The following is a 23,069-nucleotide window of genomic DNA, read 5'->3' on the forward strand; positions in this document are numbered from 1 at the left end:
GAAAACCAAGCAAGTAAGCATGGAAACCTTTACGAAGGCATCCGGACACAAACTGTTGCCGTCAGCGGACAAGGCAGCAGCCGCGGATGACACCTCGCACCCAGCGGAAGCCGCTAACAAAGGCACGATACTGGAGGCAATCGCCTCCATGAAAGCATCCCTCGAAAACAAAATGGACACAGCAATAGGGGTTCTGAAAGCATCTCTAGAAAATAAACTGGATACAGTAATGGTAGATGTGGGCCTTCTCCGCCAGGACGCAAGGAACTTAACAGAGAGAGTGACGGCGACGGAACAGCAGGTGCAGCAAAATACGGCAGGGGTTGCTGTAACGCAGACACAGATGTCGGAGGTATTACAGAGAATCAAGGTTCTGGAAAGGAGAGCGTAAATGCAGAGGGGAGAGCGCAGAGGAACAACATCCGTATAATTGGAATTCCGGAAGGTGAGGAAGGCAAAGACCCCACCGAGTATGTGGAAAACATGCTCCTCCAGGAGGTCGGAGCAGGTGTACTATCCCAGGGCTTTGTGGTAGAAAGGGCACACAGAGCCCTGACCGGAAGACCCCAGCCGGGTGCTCATCCTCCCCCTCCCCCCCCCCCCCCGAGAGCGATGATTGAAAGGATCATGAACTACAAAGACAGGGAGAAAATACTAGCGTTCTCAAGGAGGGGGGAAGGGGAATCATCAAAGTCTTCCAAGATCACAATGTGTCCGGACTATACGGCCATGGTTCAGAGGCAACGGGCACAGTTCGGTCCAACAAAAGAACGCCTCAGGATCGTGGGGGTGAAATACATGCGCCTGTTCCCCTCTAAACTCAAGGTGATACACCAAGGCAAAACATGTTTTTTCGAGTCCACCGAAGAGGCCCACAGTTGGATGGACTCACAAGGCATCCTTCAGCTGAGGCAGAGAAACGCTAGCAATCCCGGAAATAGACCCCGATTAGGAGTAACAAAGGCAACCTGGAACAAAGAAAATAAGCATTACATAAGTTAAAAGAAGCTAGAAGAAAGCATAGAGGAGCAATCAGCCCCACTTTAGCTGTGTTGGCTGAGAGAAGCGGCGCCCCCGGGAAGAATGAACTACTAGTTTGGATGTCAGTTTTAAGGCATCACGCTGCGGCGAGTCTGCCCCCCTCACAGGATCATGACGAGAGAAGCGGCGGAGCCCGAGCAGGGTGAGGGTGGCTGGGCGTTAGTTTTCCAGTTTCTGTTGAAGTTAAGGACGTTGAATGGAGTGAATGGGCGGCACACGGCACAAACTACGGAAGGACTATTGCAAAGGACATTAAAATAATACAGACAATAAGCGATTGGAGTAACATGGGGCAGGAATCTTGTGACAGCAGCAGTGGCTGCATCAAGAGGCAAGGATCCAGGACCAGGACACCGAGGGAGATAGGTACGAGGAGACCAAAGGGCAGGGTGCAAGGACATGGCAGTGGGATAATGAAGCCAGGCAAACTGAGAAGATCATCGGACCAGACAAATTGACAATAGCTACCTGGAATGCGAGGGGACTCAATGCGTATGTCAAGAGACTTAGGGTTTATGCCTGGCTAAACCGGATGAAAATTAAGATAGCGATGTTACAGGAGACACACCTCACAAGAGACAGACAGGCCAACGTGGATAAGAAATGGGGAGGACAGATATACAGCGCCACATATTCAAATTACGCACGAGGAGAGTACTAATATGGATTGCCCCGGGGGTCCCGTTCCAGCTACTCAAGCAGGAAACCGACACAGAGGGACGGCTGGTATTAGTGCATGGCATGCTAGAAAACAAAGAGGTGTGCCTGGTCAACACCTACGCACCGAAATAATGATGCAACGGACTTCTTCAAAGAGCTATCGCCCAAGTTAGCGCAATATAGGGAGGCTACGTTCATCTGGGCCAGCGACTTCAACTGCACCTTGAATCCTCTCCTCGACAGGTCTTATAATAAACACAAGAAGCCGGCGCCCCCAGCCAAAGAACTGCATAGGATCCTGGAGCAGCTACAGCTAGCGGACGTATGGAGGCAGGTACATGTAGAGGGGAGGGGTTATACACACTATAGCGCACCACATGGAACATTCACACGTATAGACTATATATTCGCAGGCAGGGAATCACTACAAGATATCACGAGAATCACCATTAAAGCACGCACACTTTCTGATCATGCCCCAATAGTGGTGACATGGGCACACACCAATAGGAAAGCCCCTATTCCAACATGGTTACTTAGAGCAGAGGCGCTGAGAGAGGGTGAGTTTGAGGAACACCTCCAGGAGGTGATCGATGATTATTTCGAGCAGAACGAGGGCAGTGTTGAGAGTGGCGCCATATTATGGAACGCATTTAAGGTGGTAATAAGGGGAGCGGCAATAGGCAAAACAGGAGGATTGACGGGAGCGGCCATGAGGGAGTTGAATGAACTCGAGAGGGTGATCGAATTGAGAGGACGACGAGCAGGGTTAGAGGGGGAGGAACCGTGAGAATGATAGAGCTGCGGACTAAATGTATGTTGCTCTGGGAAAAACTAGGGAGGCTAAACTATGGGAGGTACCTACAGCGGTTACACGCGGAAGGGGATAAACCTAGTAGGCTCCTGGCCTGGCTCACCAGAGAGGGGAGTAAAAAAGATCCCATAACGGTACTAGAAGACCACACCGGGACAAAGATCAGGGACCAAGAGCACATTAACGTCATGTTTGAGCGTTTCTATGAGCAACTGTACGCCCCGAATCTGGAAATAGACCCGGAGGACATAGCAGATGCACTGGTAGAAATAGGGTTGCCGAGGCTGGAGGAAGAACAGGTCCAGCTATTGGACGCACCCCTCACGGTGGAAGAAATAGACACTGTGATCACAGAACTTCCCACCGGCAAAACCCTGGGCCCGGATGGGCTTCCGGGAGAGTTCTACAAGACATACAAGAGCACCATTGCCCCGAAACTACTAGAGACAATCCAAGACGCATACAAGACTATTTGTCTCCCGACAAGCCTGTCGGAATCAATAATTGTCCCGATCCTCAAACCAGGGAAGCCCCACAGGAAATGCGCCTCCTATAGGCAGATATCCCTTTTTTAATCAGGACGCTAAAATACTAACGGAAGTCCTAGCCAACCGTTTAAAACAGGTAATACCCACACTGATTCACCCGGACCAAACGGGCTACGTTCCGGGAAGGACCACGTCCTGGAACCTCCACAGACTTCACCACGTGATAGACGAGACAAATCGACTACAAGACGAGAGCACAACAGTGTCTTTGGATGCTGTCAAAGCTTTCCACTCTGTGCGTTGGGAATGGCTGGTGGGTGTACTCGCCCATTTTGGTATCGGGGAGGGGTACCTCCGATGGATTAGGTTATTATATAAGGAACCCAGGGCACGGGTGAAAACTGGGCGATTCATTTCCAAGGAGTGGAAGATACATAGGGGAACCAAGCAGGGGTGCCCGCTATCGCCAATATTATATATCCTGGCCCTAGAGCCATTTGCGGTATTCCTTAGAGCAGAATATAGAGACACCGGACTGGACATAGATGGGGTACTCCACCAAATCTCGCTATACGCGAATGATATGCTCCTATACGTAAGCAAGCCAACCACAAACCTACCCTGCCCCCTAGAAACGATCGGGGCGTACACCAGGCTTTCGGGCATAGTGATTAATAAAGAGAAGTCCCTCCTCTTCCCCTTGGCAGGTCTAAAACACATCCCCCCACATCGTCTGCCGGACCTGGGTCTGACATGGGCGCCCCGCACCTTCAAATATTTGGGTATAGAGATACATCATGACACTGCTGATACCCATACATCCAACACGCTCGCCGCTCTAGAAAGAACACGGCGGTCAATGACCTTCTGGGGGACACTCCCACTGGGAATGATGGGAAGAGCAGCCCTCCTGAAAATGGTGGTGCTGCCCCGCCTATTATACTTCCTCACAAACATCCCATACAGCATACCCAGGGCCTTTTTCGCTAAACTAAACCCGATAACGCGTTCATTCCTATGGGGGGGAGGGAGAAATAGGATCGCAATAAGGACCCTGCAGAAGGACTACGAAGAAGTGGGTTATCAGACTACCAGACTTCGAGAGGTACTACTTAGCAGAGCAGCTGCAATTTGCAGTAAAATGGCTGGGGGAAGACGAAACAATAGACACACGCATTTTCCAGCCAGCACTGAAACAATATTATCTAAGGGAAATAATATGGCTCGACAGACCCCAGGTCAGAACCCTGCCGAACATGCTCAACATTGCAGGGGACTTATGGAAAAGAGTGTGGAAACTCCAAGGGGTAAAAGATCTGCAGTCGACACAAATCCCTGTAGTGGTCCTCCTGGGAGGGAACACAAATACATTAGCAACATATCAAGCACATTGGGAGGCTAAAGGTGTAGCACAAATCGGATACCTTATAAGGGAGGGAAGGTGGGCGAACTTCCATGAAATGGTAGACGAATATGAAATACATGTGTGTCAATTCATCCTATATACCGGCATGCTGAGAAACATTACGAGAAGATGGCCAGATTGGGAAGACCAGGATGAGGAAACAGTATTAGACGTATGGTATGACATTGCAGAGGGAACGCACACAACCTCCAGGTTATATGAACAGCTACTGAAAGTTAAAAACCCACAGGAACAACACACGAGACAGCGTTGGGAGGAGGAGTTGGGGAGACCCCTCAGCGATCAAGAATGGACCAGGGCCCCACGATACCCAAATAAGGTATCCAGAAATGCAAGATTTAGGCAGGCGCAGCTATATGTAACGCACAGAGTGTATTCTCACACCCAAAAAGATTAATAAAGTCCAGATGGGAGGCTCGTCGGAAGAAGCGGACATGGTACACATGTTCCGGTCCTGCCCAGTGATACAAGAGTTCTGGGACGGGATCAGACTTAAGATAGTAAGAATCGGAATTCAAATCCAGGCGGAATACCCCGAAAAGTACCTACTGGGCCAAGAGAAGGATAGCAATGACAAGGAAGTCAAGGGAGGGCCCGCGCGTAGAAGCATGGTGGTCAGACCTTCAGAAGTGGACGCAGGCAGAGACAATGGTGTGGACGAGAGCAGTGATAAGAGAGGAAGGTGAACTGCGCACAAGTTGACTGCATGGAACATACAAATACAAGACCTCTTTGGCCACCCGGAGGAGGGAAACTCCGAAGATCCCTCAGAAACAGAGGGTCCATAGACGAAATAGAAAGGCCAAGCACGAAGCCCAAGAATAGAACATTATGCGTACCAGACCTGGTGTTCGACCCAACGGGAGGTCCGGACTGAACTAACAAGGTCGTTGGGGAAACTATGAAACTACAACGGAAGGGCAAGATCCGTACAAGGTGCCAATAGGCCATTTATGTTATGGTCGTTTGTATGTTATGTGTTTTGTTGTTGTTAAAAGAAAACAATAAAGAAATTAAAATGTATATATATATATATATATATATATATATATATATGATACATTGCTCACTGTCACCATATATCTAATGCTTATATCTGCTTAGATTCACATGCTTTGCATAGGCCGATATCTAATGGAAGTCGCAGAGTATTGCACATGACGTTTTCAAAGTTCGAAAAGGGACGTATACAGGGCGTGACTTGTAATACTATCCCTAGTGTGACGTACCCTGTGCCCATGATCCCTCACGCGTCGAGGTGCCCCAAGTTATTTGTTTCTGACAAGAGGTAGTGTAAATTGTAAGCATGAAGGGTAGGTAGAGACCATGAGGTGTGAAAGATCCATACTTATTTCCCAAGCAACTTCTACTCCAAGAGAGGAGGCAGGGCAGGCGCATGTGAATCTAAGCAGATAAAAGCATCAGAAATACGATTACGGGGAGTAATGTATCCCTTCGGAGGCTTGTGGATCAAAACAGCCCAAGAGGGAAAGGGTCACACGGAATCTTCACTGTAAACAAATGAAACCATCAAAAATAATAAAATAGAATGCAAATGTAATAAAATATAATATTAAAAACCTTGACATGGCCTAAACTCCCCATATACAGTGCCCTCATTCAACAAATCACCAACTAGTTCCCTAAAGAAATCTAAATTCTCCATTTATGATTGTTTCATTTGTTTACAGTAAGGAATCAGGCAAGGGCTGAACTAAAAGATTCTCCATGTTTACAGAAGACGACTTTTGATATGAAACAACAGATGGAAGAAAATCAAGTTGTTTTTTATTACTACAATTTATGTTGACCTATTGATATAGAACCGTTTCTTGCAAGTCCTGAAGAAGACGATTGTCATTTTGTCCCTCTCTTTTTAGAAAGGCACGTTGTAGACACTTTTTGAGATCGTCGAAACTACTGTCTAATATGTATTAGTGATACCATGCTATTTATAAGAATGCTTAAGAATTTAAAAGGTACTGGTGGTTGGCTTTAAAGCTGGAAATGGTATGAAATATTCCACATAGAAAATTTACATCTGCTATGGCACAAATTTAATTTATAGAATGAACTGTTCACATATTGATCAGTCCAGGCTATTATGCTGGATATGATTCTATAACTCAACATTTAGTAATTTTTGTACTTTTAATGTTGGTTGATCATCTTCATTGATTATACATTCATGGTCTTACATGTATGCTAATCAGACACTGTTGGGTGCATGCATCTAGGAATTAGAAGGGTGTTGGACATCTAGTTAGAGATTTTTCTCCCAGGTGTTTCCTCCCCTTTCTTTTTCTCTCTTTTTTGCTTTTCTTCAACAGTAGCATATTAGAATTCTACTATGAATTGTGTATCGATATGTACTTTTATGATATATTATGTATTTATTTTTTCTAATGCTTTTTCCAATGGCTTTTTGATATATGAATAAAATGTTATAATTTTATAATTTCCGTGAATTAGCCTATTCCCTCCCTGGTGTCTATGATTTAAGTCATGTTCATTCCTTTTTAAGTTTGGTTCTCAGTTCCGTGTGACCCTTTCTCTTTTGGGCTGTTCTTTTTGGTTGTTTCCTCTCCCCCGGCCCACTGTTGAAGGGGTTGCCGATCCTTGGTTCTATAGAATCACATGCTTTGCAAAGATTAGTGAGCGGTACTTGTAGAAGAAGGTGGGTTATTAGAAGGTCGTGCTGCAAAGAGATGTTTCAGCACCGCTTGTCCCACCTGGGTATCACCCCTAGAATGTGTGTCCAGACAGTAATGTTGGGTGACGTTGTGTACTGAACTCCAAGTGGCACCCTTGCAAATGGCATCTAGAGGCATGTTTGCTATGAAGGCTGAGGTTGCCCCAATGCCTCGAGTTGAGTGGGCTCTGGGCTTAAAGGGCAATGTTCTCTTGGCAAGAGAGTAACAGAGTTGGATGCAGTTGACAATCCATTTAGAAATTGCTGCCTTAGAGATAGGGTCCCCTTCTCTTCCAGAGGCTACAAATACAAAGAAACGATCTGTTTTCTGATCGAGTTAGTCTTTTGAATGTTGAACGTGGCAAATCTGCATATATCCAGTGTATGTAGACTTCACTCCACTGCGTTTGAAGAGTTTTGGAAAAACACAGGCAGCTCTATACTTTGACAAGAATTTTTTTATGAATTTGGGTGAGATGCGGGGATGTGGGCATAGCACCACATTGTCCTTGTGTATTACTACAAAGGGGTCTTGAACGGACAGACGTTGTAGTTCACTAACCCTTCTGATAGAAGTTACAGCTATTAGGAAGGCTGTTTTTATGTACGTACTTAAGACTGGCTTTGTGCATAGGCTCAAAAGGGGTACGCTTGAGCCTTGGGAGCATGACATTGAGGTCCCAAGGCAGGAGTAGGATTAGAGATGGCAGGGTACCCTTTTTTGACGCCCTCCACGAAAGCCTTAACTACGGGCACCTTCCACCAATATTGTTCTGGGACGTGGTGTAAGCGGAGCGGGCCACTAAGTGTACTTTGAGTGAGTTAAAGACTAATCCCGAGTCAAGGAGGTAGTTGACTATATTAGTTGGTGAACAATCGGTCTGATTGAGAGACCATGTTCGACACCACAACATGAACGTTTCCATTTGTTAAAAGAGCAGTGTCTTGTTTTAGGCTTGCGTGCCTCCTTGAGTATTTCCATGTACATATGGTCTAAGTTAAGGTGACCAAATTCTATGACCTCAGGAGCCAAGCTGCTAAGTTCAGCTTCTGAGGGCATGGTTGCAGCGTTGTTCCCTGATCCTGGGTCAACAGATTGTCCGTGCAGGGTACTTTCATGGGAGGACACAGGGACATCATTTGTAGGTGCGAGAACCAGGTCTGGCTGGCCCACATTAGAGCTATCAGGATTAGAGCAATTTGTTCCTGATGTAGCTTGTAGACTATTTTTATTGAGAACGGGTGTTGGGGGGGGGAAAAGCATATGCTAATTTCCCTTACCAGCTCATCAGCAGTGCTTTCCCCTTAGATCCTTTCTGGGGAAACTTGGATCTTGGCATTGCACGTTTTCTTGGGTCGCAAAAAGGTCAATTTCTAGAAACCCCCAGTTTGAGAAGACGTTGTTCATGTAAAACATGGCTGTGAAGCAGTCCAGGAGGACTAGGACTGTTTTGTGAACTAGTTGAGTCTGGAAGGTTTGAAGTGCCTTGAGAACTGCTAGAATTTTCAGAAGGTTGATGCGTTTCCTGGTCAGTGCTTGTGTACACAGTCCGTGAGCTGTATGATGAAGGAAGTGGGCGCCCCACCCTGTCATAGACGCATCTGTTGTGAGAGAGCTTGCATCGCCGGTGTGTGGTAAGGTTGTCCCTTTATCAGATTTACTCTGTTCTACCACTGTAGCTACTGAACGAGAGGTTGTGAAACCACCACTAGATCGCCCCCACACTGCGCTTTCCTGTGACCAGTGTTTCACTAGCCACTCTTGCATTGGATGCATGCGCAGCCTGGCATGAGGCCCTAGGTAGATGCAGGAAGCCATCATTCCCAGCAGGCGCATTGCCCTCCGTACCGTTACCCGATGACCGGCTACATACTGAGGTGTTTGAAACAGCATGTTTTGGACCCTCTCCTCGGAGGGGTAGACTAGCCCGATGTCTGTTTTGATTAGTGCCTTAAGAAATTGCTTGAACTGGCTGGGCACTAGGCTTGACTTCGTTTTGTTTATGGAGAAGCCCAATTTGGACAACAAAATTGATCGTTTGCTGCGTGTTTTGAAGGCACCTATGGGGAGAATCCCCAGTAATTGGTCAGTCATCTAAGTAAAGGTACACCGGAATGTACTGTCTTCGCAAGAGTGCGGCCATCACTGCTAGGACCCTTGTGAATACTCTGGGGGCTGATGAAATGCCCAATGGTGGCACTTTGAACTGGTAGTGCTTGTCTCCCCAATTTGAATCTGCTGTATTTTTTGTGCGCTAGCAAAATTGAAATATGATGGTATGCATCTTTCATGTCCAACATCGCCATGTAATCCCCTATTTTTAATAGTGGAATGACTTCCTACAACATTGTCACCCTGAATTTTTTAGGCTTCACATGTGTGTTTTGCAGGTTGCAGGTCCAGCACTGGGTGATATTTCTAATCTTTCTTTGGAACATTATTATTATTACATTCAATAAATACCTTAATTTTGTTCCAGGAGTGGGAACAGCTCGATGGCTCCTTTTGGTAACAGAATTTGGATCTCCTCCTTGAGGATGTCGAGGTGAGCTGAGGTCATGCGTCCTGCGCATAGTGGATGGTGGTGAGGTATTTCGAGGAACTCCACTGAGTATCCATTGGCCACTGTATGTATAACACAGCGGTCTGACGTTATTCCCTCCCATTGCTGGGCAAAGATTGTTAATCGACCCCCGACTGGGAACACATGGGAGGGAACGTGGATCGGGCACATCATTTCGTCCTTTTCATGGCAAAACCCCAGCTTCTGGTATCGGTAGGAAAACAGAGGGTGTGGGCTATAGAAAGAGGCACCAGACATGCTTGCTCCGGCATGGCCTTGTTTTCCCCGAGTTTTGCGCCCAAAGGTTTCTGCGTGTGTTAAACGCTCCCCTGGGGAAGAAGGGCTTATTAGAAATTAATAATCTCATGCTCTTTTTTTACAATTTCAAGCTGGTCATCAACAGCTTTGCCGAAGAGGAGACCCTCCTTGATGGGCATATTAATTAGGGCTGCCTTTGTCTCTGGCTTAAATCATGAGTCTCTGAGCCTGGAATGTCTTTTAAGAAGGGTACCCTCTGCAATGACTCTTCCTGAGGTGTCTGAAGAGTCCAGTAGGTTCTTCAGGATGTTTTGGGAGTTTTGCTTTCCCTCAAATGCGATCTTAAGAAGATGGGATTGTGTCGTTTCTGGTTCTGAGTCCAGATGTTGCGAGAGCTCATCCCACTGGGGGTGCTGCTGTAGCTGGCAAACAAGGTGGTATTGTTTGCTATCCTGGTAAGGTACACAGCAGAGGTTGTGATATGTTTTCCCAACATGTACAATATTTTGCACTCCTTGTTGAGAGGTTGCTCTGAGGTTGAGAGTGGGATACCAGTTCTCTCCTGTGTAGTGGTCACAACCAGGGAGTCCGCCTTGAGGTGGCCCTGATGTAAAGGGGATCTGAAGGAGAGGCCTTGAAGGATTTTTCTACCCATGGGTTGACTGCCCTAGTAAGGGAGGGGGTAGACAGTGATGGAGAGACCCTCTTTTTAATGGGCTCCAGGAGAGGAATGGATTGGATAACAGTTTTTTTTTTAATCGTGAATATACTCAACAAAGTCAGCCCCCACAGGGCTGGATTCCTCTGTGTTTATGCCAAAGTGGTGGGCAGCTTTCATTAGCAGCTTGTTGTAGAGGGGCTAGTCTGCAATGGGAGAAGAGTGACCACCCTCCACTCCCGAAGGGTCCACAGGGTCGATGAAGGCGAGGTCTGGGTCGTCCTGGTCCTGCAAGTAGTTATCGTCAACATCCTGGCTGGGTCATCTTGATCATCTATCCAGATGTCCTGGTCCGCTTGTGTTGACTGAATGTCCCCAGAGTGTACTTTGCGAGGGCTCCCCGGTTGGCTGAGTTGGGACAGGAAGAGGAGGTGCCACTGGCACTGTAGAGGGAGCAAGAGGCTGCTCAATAGACTTAGTCGGACTGGGCAGCTTAAGTCCACGAAAAATGAGATCTTCCCCATAGTGTCCTCAAACTGTGAAGGAGTCCAGGGTGTGGAAAACAGAATGGAGGATGGTGCCACAGGGGTGACCTCTGGTACAGAATTAACTTCTTTCTGACAAGGGGCACTTGGTATGTCCTTGGGACTCTCCCTAGTGCACTTCTTGTTGAGGGTAGAATCTAGAGGTGAGGATTCTTGTACATATTCTTCGGTGGTCGGAGAGGCTTGTTTATGGTGAGCAGAGTGCTCATTATGATGTTTTACTGAGTGAGAAATTCTGAGTTACTCACCGTAGGGACTAACTTACTCCTAGTCCATAGTCCCCTTTCCTCCCTACTGTATGGGCGTCCCTCGACTGGGACGGGAAACAGAACTTTCTTTTAACCAGAAAAAATTGTCTTCCCCTTTAAATTTAAATGCGCATGGGAGCACGGTCCTGGGAGCATGCACTCCCCTGACTCCGCCCACCAGCACCACTCCTCAGTCTCCTTTGACGCGTCAACAATATTATAATTACCTAATGACACTAGATGTTACGGAGGAGGATGGTGGGACGTGTGGCGGAAAGGAGACTATGGACTAGGAGTCCGTATAGTGAATAACGTATAATTACTCCTACGTCCTGTCCCATTTCCTCCATACTGTATGGGCGAATACAACTGAATGCAGCCCTGGGGAGGACAGTGCCCCTCTAAGAAAACAAGTTCTTCAAATCAGCCTGGCCAAATGCAGCGTCCGACCTGGCGCTGGCATCCGAGCAGTAGTGTTTGCAGTAATGTCGATGGGGTAGCCCAAGTAGCCGCTCTGCTGATCGTCTGCCGTGGGACATGTCTTGGGAAAGCAACGGCCGTGGCCTTTTCTCTGATGGCGTGGGCATGCATATTTGCTGGCAATGGCCTGTGCTGCCCCTCATACGCCTCCATGATGGCCACCACCATCCACCTTGCTGTGGAAGCTTTGGAGGCTTTAAAGCCTGGTTTTGACCCGCCAAAAGTGATGAATAGGGCATCCGATTTACACAAGCTCTTTGTCCTGTCCTGATATAATTTTAGGGCACGCCTGACATCCAGATAGTGCAAAACCTTCTGACCCTCATCCTTTGGGCCAGCAAAGAACATGGGGAGTACAGGCTCCTCAATGTGAAAAGAAGAAACCACCTTAGGGAGAAAGGTAGGGTGCGTACTGAACACCACCTTGTCCCGGTGAAACATGGTATACGGCTCTAAAGCCACCAGAGCCTGAATCTCGCTAATCAGTCATGCTGAAGTAAGGCCCACCAGAAGGGCAGTCTTGATAGTCACCAGCTTGATGTCTGCTGAAGCCATAGGCTCGAAAGGTTTGTGAGCCAGTGCGCCCAGTACCACGTCAAGGTCCCAGACCGGATGTGAACGCTTTACCGGAGGGTATAATCTGGTCAGTCCTGACAGATGCCTTTTTACCACCAGATTGGAAGAGTAGAAGAGGTCGTCTCCAGAGTTCTTGTAGGCCCCTATAGCCGTCAAATACATATGACAGGTGTCTACCTGCACCACTGAGTGAGCCAGGTACACCGAGAAAGATAGCACATCGTCCAGTGAGAAAGCCAGGTGGTCAATCGGTTTGGTCCTGGCCCAGTGACAAAACCACGTCCACTTGGTGGAGTCACTTCTTGCCCCTGAATGATAGCCAGGTTGTCCTGTGACAAGTGCAAATGCTTCAGGTTGATCTGTTTAGGAATCAAGCTGCCAAGGCTAACTTCTGTGGAGTGGGGTGAACCACTGTGACCCCCTGCTGTGAGAGTAGTGGGCTGGTCCCAATGGGAGGCGTACCGGGGGCTGTTCCATCAGCCAGAGAAGTTCCAAGAACCAAGTTCTCGTTCGCCACCAAGGGGCTATCAGGATGAACCGAAGGACCTGTGTCTCCTTGACTTTGCAGAAGACCTTTTGAGTTATCAGAGTGGGAGGGTAAGCCTATGCATTCATGTCTTTCCAGGGAATCTGCAATGCATCCCCCAGTATGGTATGGTATGGTATGGTCATGTTTATTTGTATAGCGCCTATACACAAGGCAAGTGTTTCAAAGTGCTCAAGGGGGGTGGGAACATGGGGGGGAACACAACAGTCGTTCAGAGCCCTTGAAATTCTGTAACGATAATAGTCTGCATAGGCAGAGTAAGTGCATATAATACAATTAACAGTTGATACAAAAGCAAATAAGTCAGGCGACGATTCTGCAGTTTTTCAAAGTGAAATTAAGGAGTGAAGACAGGGGGGAACAGACAGACAATCTTCAGTAGGGTGCATTCCTTTTCACGCAAGTGCACAGATGGTTACAGGGGAGGGGCATGTTGGGGGGGGGTCCAAGTGGTGCATGCACCTAGTCGTTGGAGATTGGGATAAGTGTAGAGAGAGCCCTCTCTTCGGTCATTTCTCAAGTGCAGTGATGGTGAGGTGAGTACAGGGCCCGGAGGAGAGTGCGAGAGGACTGGTGGGGGTACCAGGGACCTGTGAGAGACTGCGGTATACCAGTCAGCAAGCTGTACAGAAAAATGAGGGAGAGAGGGAAAGAGCAGAGATAGATTAGCAGGGTAGAGGGAGAGAGAAGGAAGAGAACAGGAATGTCTTGAGGAGTTTCCGGAACTTAAGGAGATCAGGCTCAAGAAGGAGGGCGGCAGGGAGGCTATACCAGAGGGAGGCCCCTGCTGAGGATAAAGATCTCTCTCTGAATCTCTGCTTGGAGAACCAGCTCACTTACAGAAGGTTGGAGGTAGATGAGGACCCTTTGCCTTGCCCCAGCCATGATGCAAACTGACAGCATTTCTTGTTGCTCATTGTCGCAAATAGGTCTACCTGCAGGTGACCCCACCTCTGGAACATCCTGCTCAGGACCTCCTCGTTCAATTGCCACTTGTAATTGTCGATCCCCAGCCTGCTGAGCCTGTCTGCTTCCAAGTTGGATCAGCCCAGAAGGTGGACTGCTGACAAATAGATGCTGTTTGTCAGTGCCCATTCCCAAATGTCGATTGACAGCCTGCAGAGGGGAGGGGACCTGGTACCGCCCTGCTTGTTGATATAATACATACAGGTGGAGCTGTCTGTCTGAATGCAGACAGACTTGCTGCTGATAATGGGGAGGAACGCTTTGAGAGTCAGCCAGATGGCCCTCATCTCAAGCAAGATGATGTGTCCCATCTGTTCCTGCCATGACCATACTTCATGGACACTGACTGCCCAGCATAGCTCCCCATCCCTCCAGGACCTGTGGTAATGGTGATTTCCGGAGCGGGTTGCCTGAACGGTCTGCCCGCTACAAGGTTGGTCTCTGCACTCCACTACTCCCGGTCCATATGTAGGTGATGTGGTATGCTGACTAGGACTAGCTGGGAGCTGGTCTCCTGATAAGAGGCTGAGAAATGCAGCTGCAACTTCCTCATTTTGAGTCTTGTGTGTGGTACAGCCAGGAGGCAAGCCACCATTATTCAGAGTAGGTGCCGATACAACCATGCTGAGATCGCTGTTCTGCTGAGAAAATGCCTTGTGGCGCTCTTGATCACCTTGATCTTGTCTGCCGGGAGGAAGATCCACTCTGCCCTTGTATCCCAAATCAGCCCGAGGAATGTTAGAGACTAGCTGAGGAGTAACTGCAACTTCTTGAGGTTGACAGAGAACACCAGATCGTACACTGTGTGTATATGTGCTGAAGCTGTGTGACGTACTGCCTTGGTGGACTCAGATAAGCCAGTTGTCGAGGTACAGATAAAGGTGGTGGCCCTACGCCCTGAGCGGGGCTGATACTGAGTTCTTTAACCTCGTAAATACCCTTGAGCCTGAGTTGAGGCCAAAGGGAAGGACTTTGTACTGAAAATGGAAGCCCATGATCCTGAACCTCAGGAAGGAATGATGGGGCTGCCAAATGGGGACGTGCAGGTAAGCATCCTTCAGATGCAGGGCGCACATTCAGTCGCCCCCCACACAGATTCTCTGCAATAAGAGCCGGAGTAACCATCTTGAACTTTTGAAGGGGTAGGGAAAGGTTCAAGGAAGAAAGGTCTAGAACAACTTGCAGGCCAGCCTGGGTCTTCTTCTGAATGGTGAACATCCGGGAATAGAAGCCCAGACCTCGTTGGGAAGCTGGAACTTCCTCCACTGCCTGACTCGTAATGAGTGAGCGGATTTCCGCCAAAAGAGTTGCTGTCTCAATCTGTGGGAGTGAAGGGGAGGAAAGAGGAAATGGAGGGATTGGCAGGCGGAAGCCTGTGGAGACTACAGAGAGGATCCATGGGTCCGCGAACCTTGCCTACCATGCATGGAAGTGCAGGGCAAGCCTGGCCCCCACCGTAGACTCATGAATCTGGATGATGTCATCACAACTCTTTCCCTCTGAGGCTGGTGCTTGGGAGGGGGACTGGAAAAAACTCTTGTTGGAGGATTTATGCTGCTTGCGCCTGTGCTGGCTGGGAGACCGGTCTGGCTGTCTGGAGAGTCGCTCCTGAAATCACCTGAAGCCACCCAAGGTACGTGCTCTATCTGAGCACTGGGGACTTTGGCTATACACCTTGGGAGTCAACGTTGTCTGGATTGACAATGATTTAGATGTCTGAGAGCTATTTATCTTTGTCATGTTTCTCGTCAGTGGTGGAGTGGAACAAGTGCCCCCCCACCTTCAAATGGCAGGTCTAGAATGCGCTGCTACACATCAGGATTAAATTTGGCCGCATTGAGCTAAGCCGTCCTCATATCTGTGGCGATACAGCTCACTCTACCTGCTGCGTCGATGTGAGTCACTGTAGACTCCATGATATAGTGGGCCACAATTTTGGCCTCTGCCAGTCTAGCCTTGAAGCGTGCCTGACTCTGCACGGGGGAGCTCTCGGAAGAAGTCCGCAATCTCCCTCCACAGCTTCTGATTCACTACCACCAGCATAGCGTCAGCATTTGTTACACTCACCTGGTATCCACAGGGACGCCACCCAGCTGGGTTACTCGCTGGTATGCTTCTCAGCTTTGCCCTGATGTGGTCTACGGGGAAGGTTCTGCCTGAAAATACAGGAGGACTGTGTTCAAGACTGACCGACTGGGGTAAGTATCCTCCCTCCACCCCCGTATGCTTTCAGTCCCTCTGGCGCCCTCTCCTCACCTTGTGGTAGAATTAGGCCTGCTCTCCGTCCTGCCTTCTTTGCATGGGCGCGTTGTCTTTCATGGGCGAGTGCTGTCCAGTTACTTCACTGACGCCGGCCCGTTCGATATTGTTCAGGTAGGTCTTATTGCTGTTCTTTAGTTTTGTTGCTATCCTGCATGCCTTTCTTTGTTTAAAATGTCTCTTTTTTCTGCAGAGCTTCAGCGCAGCAAACTGGCTTGGTTGAGCACCGCTGGTAAATGATGGCGCATTAAGAGCGCTATGATGCAGTAAGTAAGCGCTATGCGCAGTGCTGCAAAGTCTTGCCTTTGCTAACCTGTGTTTTCCTTCCTTGTAGGTTGCGGTGTTCTTCAGCGCGAGTGCAATGTCCAGAGTGGTGCCAGCCGAGAGGCGACCAGCCAGGTAAGCCTTTTGAGCAATTCGTAATTTGTAAATGTCTCTACAGCTTTCTTTAATGTTGCCTTCATCTTCCTCTTTCAGGTCTTTTTGTCCGGGAGGCGTGCAGATTCGAGGAAGCTGTTCTCAGTAGCTGCAAGTGTTTAAAGATGAAGACTGCAGGTAAGATGCTGCTGCTAATGATGTTCCTTTTGTCTCCTTGCAGGTTCTGCTTCTCCGAGGTTCGAGGGAATAGCTGGACACGGTGAGCGTCACGTTGCAAGCTGCAAAGTAACACGAAGCATGTTCTGCAGTCAGGGTGTGGTTTATATAGCCCAGGTAAAGTAGTACCAGGGAAAGTAGTTCCAGGCCTGCCACACCCAAAACACTAGACCGCATAGCTTGGTTCTTAGGTACCAAGCTATGTGGATGCTTCCATGTTGGCTGACAATACAATAAAGTAGTTCCCAAGCACATTGTTCAGGGTGTATGAGCCTGGCTTTTGAAGAGGATGCCAGGCTCTAGAGGCCCGATTCCTGACTCCACCTGGCCAATGGGTTTGCCAGAGGGGGTTTTGGGTGAGGGTCGTAACAGCACTGGCCTCGCACAGATGGAGTGTGGCATTAGAGTAGATCTTTTTGCCGTATGATTCCAACAGCTTTTCCTCTTTCCCCAGGAGAGCTGACATTGGGGCCGCCGACGAAGACTGTGGCTTGGAATATAGGGAGGCTGCAGCCATGAATGATGAATGCGGTTGAGGATGCACCGACAGAATGAGGAGGGGTCTCCCACTGCCTGCATGTACTTGGCATCCAGCAGTTTATTGGTAGGGTGCGTAGAGTGTGGTTTCACCCATCCCTTCTTGGCAAGGGATTCAACAACCTTTTTGCAGAAGGATGCCAGTTCTTGTGGCCGGGCGAATGGTCAACACTTCAGCCAGAACCCCTGCCTCAGCTTGCTCGACTTGAGGTTGCAGAATACCCAGGTATTCTGCTACACCTGCCAGCCTCTCGTGGAAAGCTTTGGCTGACAAGGGAGTATCCTGGTCATCCTCCTTGTCTGCGTCACCCGCTGTGTCCTGCAGGTCTGAGCCAATGGAGGCGTGATGGGTGCGGACAGCTAGGGAGTGCTGACTGGCAGTGCAGGAGGTTGCTATGGAGGCGGAGCCTGCAAGACTGGTGGGAGCGCAGGAAACAAGGGTTGGACCGGTACCGGGGACAGAAACACCGTCGGAGCCTGAGGTGGTGTTGGAGGTAGCATGTCCTCGATAACACCCCCTAAGGATGGTGTTCATCTGCGGTGACCTCATGAGGGTAAGACTTTTTGAAGAACCTATCCTCGCAAGTCGGGGAAAGGCCTGGAGATGTGGGAGCCGTGCCCTGTGGTAGCTGAGGCGTTGGCGGTCCTTGCCGCACCCCGCTGGGTGCTGCATACTTACCCTGTGCATGTGTGTTCGGGTATGACGTGGTCACCGGAGTGGTTCAGTCCCACCCAGACCTATGCTCCCATGCCTGCTCTCCAGAAGGAGGCTACGCCGGGTGAGACGCTATCTTGTCTGGCCTGGTGGCCATTTTGTCATGCCCAGCACCACGTGCCTGCTGCGTGGTGCTTGTTGTGGTGGCCCGATCTCCACCTGCATGCTCAAGAGCTAAGGTTCGGACCTTAACTGCACCTCAGGTATAGACCTGAGAGGAGTGCCCTCGGCCACAACGCCGGTAGTGCTGTGGGTAGGCGCCCCCGCTGGAATAATCCCGGTAGTAAAGCAAAGCCCCTTCGGGATGCCCCCAGTAAAAAAGTCTTGCAGCCCCTCAGCGGTGGGACCGGGAGAGTCTGCGAGCCCTCAGCCTGTTGGCGGGTAGCTCTGGCAGCTTCGGTCTTCTTGCTGGTCTTAGGACCTGGAAGGCCCCTCCCACTCGGGTGCTTCCCAGGGAAGAAGTCGGCCTTGCGGGGTGCAGAGGAGAACAGCACACCTACCTTGGACCTGGTCTTCCTCCTTACGTAAGACTTGAGGTCCTCTGGAGGAGATCTCTCAAACAGCTCCCTCCGCCTGGCCAAACGATTCTTGAGAGCTCGCAGGGTCAACACATCGCACGCGGAACAGCCGTTGCGGCCAAGGCACTGAAGGCAGAGCACGTGGGGATCCAATGTGGGGAAGGAACCCTCACAGGCCGGACACCTGCTAAAACCCGCCGTCGTCAACATGTGCCGGGGAGGAGCGTGACACCAGAGGACAGAGGCTTCTCTAACAATCTAGGAAAAAACAGAGAAGAAAAACAAAAAGCTTTCGGGGAAGAGCGCGTGGAATTACAAGGCCGGAGACCTAACACAGGAGCGCTGGTGAAGTGGTCTGTTCCCGTCGACGCGGAAAAGATGACTGAGGAGTGAGGCCAGGGGGGCATCGAAACTTAAAGGGAAAGACAATTTCTTCTGGTGAAAAAGATTCTGTTTCCCTTCCCTAGCGAGGGACGCTCATACAGTATGGAGGAAAGGGGACGGGACGTAGGAATAAATGATTATTTTTTAAAAAAAAATTTGTATTGGTTTATCAAAACCTTTAAAATACAAACAACGAAACAAAAGGATTCACAGTTATCACTTCAACCACACACTTTACACAATCTCAATAAAAAAATGCCTTTTGTTAGTGTTAACCTCACAGTGAATCACAACTGCTGGATACCAGTAATATGTCTATTTCATTCAGAAAATTGGTCAGGGCAAAGGTTAACTTCGAGTCGATACCGTCGAACATTTTCTGCCACCAGTCTTCTGCACTCAAAGACAGCTGTTTCGTCAATACAGGTCCCAAGTGCCAAGTTCTGAGTAGCCGTAATTTGTGGCAGAATAAGGTAAGATGTTTCAGTGTTGGCGGAGGAGTTGGAGCTGGAGCTCCTCTTTCCAATGCAGGAGCAGTGAGTGCCACGCACCCAAAGGTGAAGTTGGGATCCCCCCGCTTTTCTAGGTGAGCCCGTTGGTCCACTTGAGGGATTTAACATTTATTACAAATTCCATCTTGAAACGGCTGCATAATTGTGCAATTACCCGGATTGCACAACCCAATTGCAGCAAGACACAGAGATGCCCCTCTACACATGGAAACCCGCGAGCGCCCAGCCAGAGATCCTCGTGGCTGCCCGCCCCAAGATGGCCGCCCACGTTGCCTAAACTGTTTTGCCCATCGGCCCTCCCATACGGATATCCAACCGACGCTATTGGCCACAGCTGCTAATATCCTGGCCAATCACGCAACGGTAGGCACGAGCCGGCATGCCTCTCTAGGGGCGCCGAGCGAAGGCCAACATCCTGTCCCTTGCCTGTCCATGGCAGACCTGCCCCCTGCCAGTAACTCTGCACCCCAAGACCCACCACCTTCGGATGATACCAACATAAGGTACTGTAAATGTGAGCCCTAGCACTTCACCCCTCGTACGATTATTATCCCTACGCTAGGACCCGCGCTCATCCTCTCTCAACCTGCAGCCGCACATATATCCAGCCATACATCTTGACAATGCGATGCCGTGCCTACTGCATTTCCACTGTGCATCTAGATAAACAAGCATCCCCTCTGGCGTGCAATGTTTTTTAGCATGTGCATTTAACCTGCTTGCTGCGCATTTAGCCATTTGAGCCCCTCTGGCTCCAGCATTGTATTGAGTACATAGCCACATGAGCCCTTCCTGCATGCTCTGTTATTCCTATGCATCTCTGCCACTGAGCCCATCTTGCATCTAGCCTGTATATTGCATGTTTTTGGACCTGAACCCCACTACAGCTAGCACTATCTAAGGGGCATCTTGGCCTCGCAGCCCCTCTGGCACTCAGCATTATTATTATTGCGCACCTCCATGCCCAGAGCCTGTTCGCAACTTAGCCCCCGGAGCTTAACCCGCCTATGTTACGCTCACGGTACCAGCATTAGCATTAGCTATACTGCTATTAGCCCGAGGCCCTTTACCTTTGACACTGCATCTGGCCCACAGTGATTAGTATAAAATGTTGTCAGCCTCAAACATCCTCTGCCCACCGTCCTGGTCCCTCAGACTGCATCCCACCCACAGTATCTCTTTATTTGCTAGACTCTGCGCACTACTGTCTTCTCTTCTCCTGGCCGTGCCACCAAGCACCTCCAGTGCACTTGAATCCCCCTGGCACACTACCGAGACGTTCCACTCCCACGCCTATTGCCCACCAGCCCTATCTACCATTGCTGACTCCAACCCTCACCTAAACAACCCAGCACTTTGGATCCTGCACTTTGCCTCCAAACCTACACCAAACCGCCCCTGCACTACTGGCTGCAGAAACTCCAGACTCGGCTCCAGAAGCCCCGTACCGCGCACTGCCAGTGCTGTCTCATTGCCGACTCAACCCATCACCACTTATTCCTGCAACTTGAGGTTAGCCACCAGGTTTCACCTTCCTCCATCACATACCTTCGCTCACCTGGACAGCTCACCCACCACACTCCAATCTAACACAAAGGCCCATCCAGCATTTCCAACACAGTCCACCCTCATTGATACCATCAGTAACACCTATCCCAGCATAGGCAAATTGAGACACGGCCGTCTCAGATCCAGGACACACACCACCTCAACCTCATCCAATACACGCACGAGCAAAAGCGCAACTAACCCTTAACCATCCACCCACTTTACACACACTACTTCACCTCCTCACCAACCTGCTCCCCCCTTAACACCCCATCCCCACACACTCCCAACAGAAAAACACAGCAAGATACCACAGAAACTATCAAAGGCGCACTCATTAACGCCAGATCATTAGTCGCCCATGCCCTAGATATAGCCGACATCATTTCTCTCAACAAACTACACTTCTTAGCCATTACAGAGACTTGGCTCCATGCAGCTGCAGGCCCCACCTTAGCGCTAGCCTTACCTAATGACTACACAATCTACCGCACAGACAAACAAGCAAGCAAAGGCGGCAGTGTAGCCATTATTGCTAGAAGCTTCTTTAATATCAGACTCGTAGAAAACAATCATTCCCATCTGCTGAACTACTCACAATCAAACTTCCCACATCTAACACAAGCACAATTACCACCCACCTCATCTACAGACCACCAGGCCCAATATCTTTATTCAACAATGATTTTGCTCTCCTGTTGTCCAACAACACTAAACCTAACTCTCCGATACTTACCATTGGCGACTTCAACCTAGGGTATAACGACAATAAAGATGACAAAGCAAGCACAGTCACCAATACCATATCAGAAATAGGTTTCACTCACCACTTATCGCAACCCACCCACAACAAAGGCTGCACCCTCGACTGAATAGCAGACCTCAACTGCAACACCACCATCCTCGCCAATTCACCTTGTGCCTGGAGTGACCACCACCTCATTACATTCACCATCAACAAAGACAAACACCTGTAACCCTACCCATCGCTCCTCCCACCCTCACAAGAAATAGCAAAAACATCACAGCTGAGAAACTCAACCCTCTGCTCCAACCCATCATTGACCTCAAACCCACCATCACCAACCCCATTGAATTAGTAGACCTTTACAACACCACCATTCTCAAGGCTATAAACAAAGTAGCACCATTGAAACTGCGGAAAGCCAAACCATGCGCACACCTCAACTCAACGCACGCCTACTCAATAGCCTCCATCAACTATAAGTCGGCAATCATCCAAGCAAAAATAAAACATGTACAATGAGCGAATCTGCAATGCCAAATCCAACACCAAAGAGAGACCTAGAGTCTCCATCCCTTACACCAGACACTTGCACCAAAGACACTGCCTGGTGTACCAATATATAAGAACCTCTACTTGGCAAAATTGCCATGTTAGAAGCCAAAATCGAGCCCAAGAAAGAAAGCCTCACCTTCGCGGACAATCCCATCTCTTACACCCACACCTCACTAGCGGATAACAACAACCTATTTGAATTTTCCACCGTCACTACTAAAGAGGTTGAAGACAATTAATTGTTTAAAACCTCCCAAATGCCAAGGCAACATCTGCCCTGCCCCAGTCATCAAAGACGCGGTCAAACACCTTGCACCCTTCATCACCTCCTTAATAAATTCATCCTTCGCATCCAGCATAGTCCCCAATAACCTAAAGGACTCCTGGGTCTTGCCGCTACTCAAGAAACCATCTCTAGACCCCAGTGTCCCCACAAACTATAGACCCATCACCACATTGCCCTTCATCCTTAAGATCCTCGACAGAGCTGCCGATCTGCAGATCCAGAACAACCTAGATAAAAACAACCTGCTTGGGTTAAGACAATCGGGCTTCCACCCCAAACATGGCACAGAGACAGCCTTGATCGACTTAAAGACACAAATGGACAATCTTAAAGACAATGGCAAACTAGCCCTCTTTCTCCTCCTCGACTTATCGGCCGCCTTTGACTTGGTAAATCACGACATTCTTTGTAATCACCTAACCTCAACAGCTAACTTCTCAGACAAAGCCAACA

The 23,069-nt window shown here is 49.1% G+C and overlaps 1 protein-coding gene across 2 annotated transcripts in view; it reads right to left on the reverse strand.

Annotated features, from left to right (window-relative positions):
- Positions 1-23,069, reverse strand: part of BLTP3B (bridge-like lipid transfer protein family member 3B) — a 2,399,137-nt gene that overhangs the window by 757,484 nt on the left and 1,618,584 nt on the right. The window lies entirely within an intron of this gene.

Source organism: Ambystoma mexicanum, chromosome 12, assembly GCF_040938575.1.
Source record: "Ambystoma mexicanum isolate Mex_15411 chromosome 12, UKY_AmexF1_1, whole genome shotgun sequence".
In the NCBI taxonomy this organism is placed as follows: Eukaryota; Metazoa; Chordata; class Amphibia; order Caudata; family Ambystomatidae; genus Ambystoma; species Ambystoma mexicanum.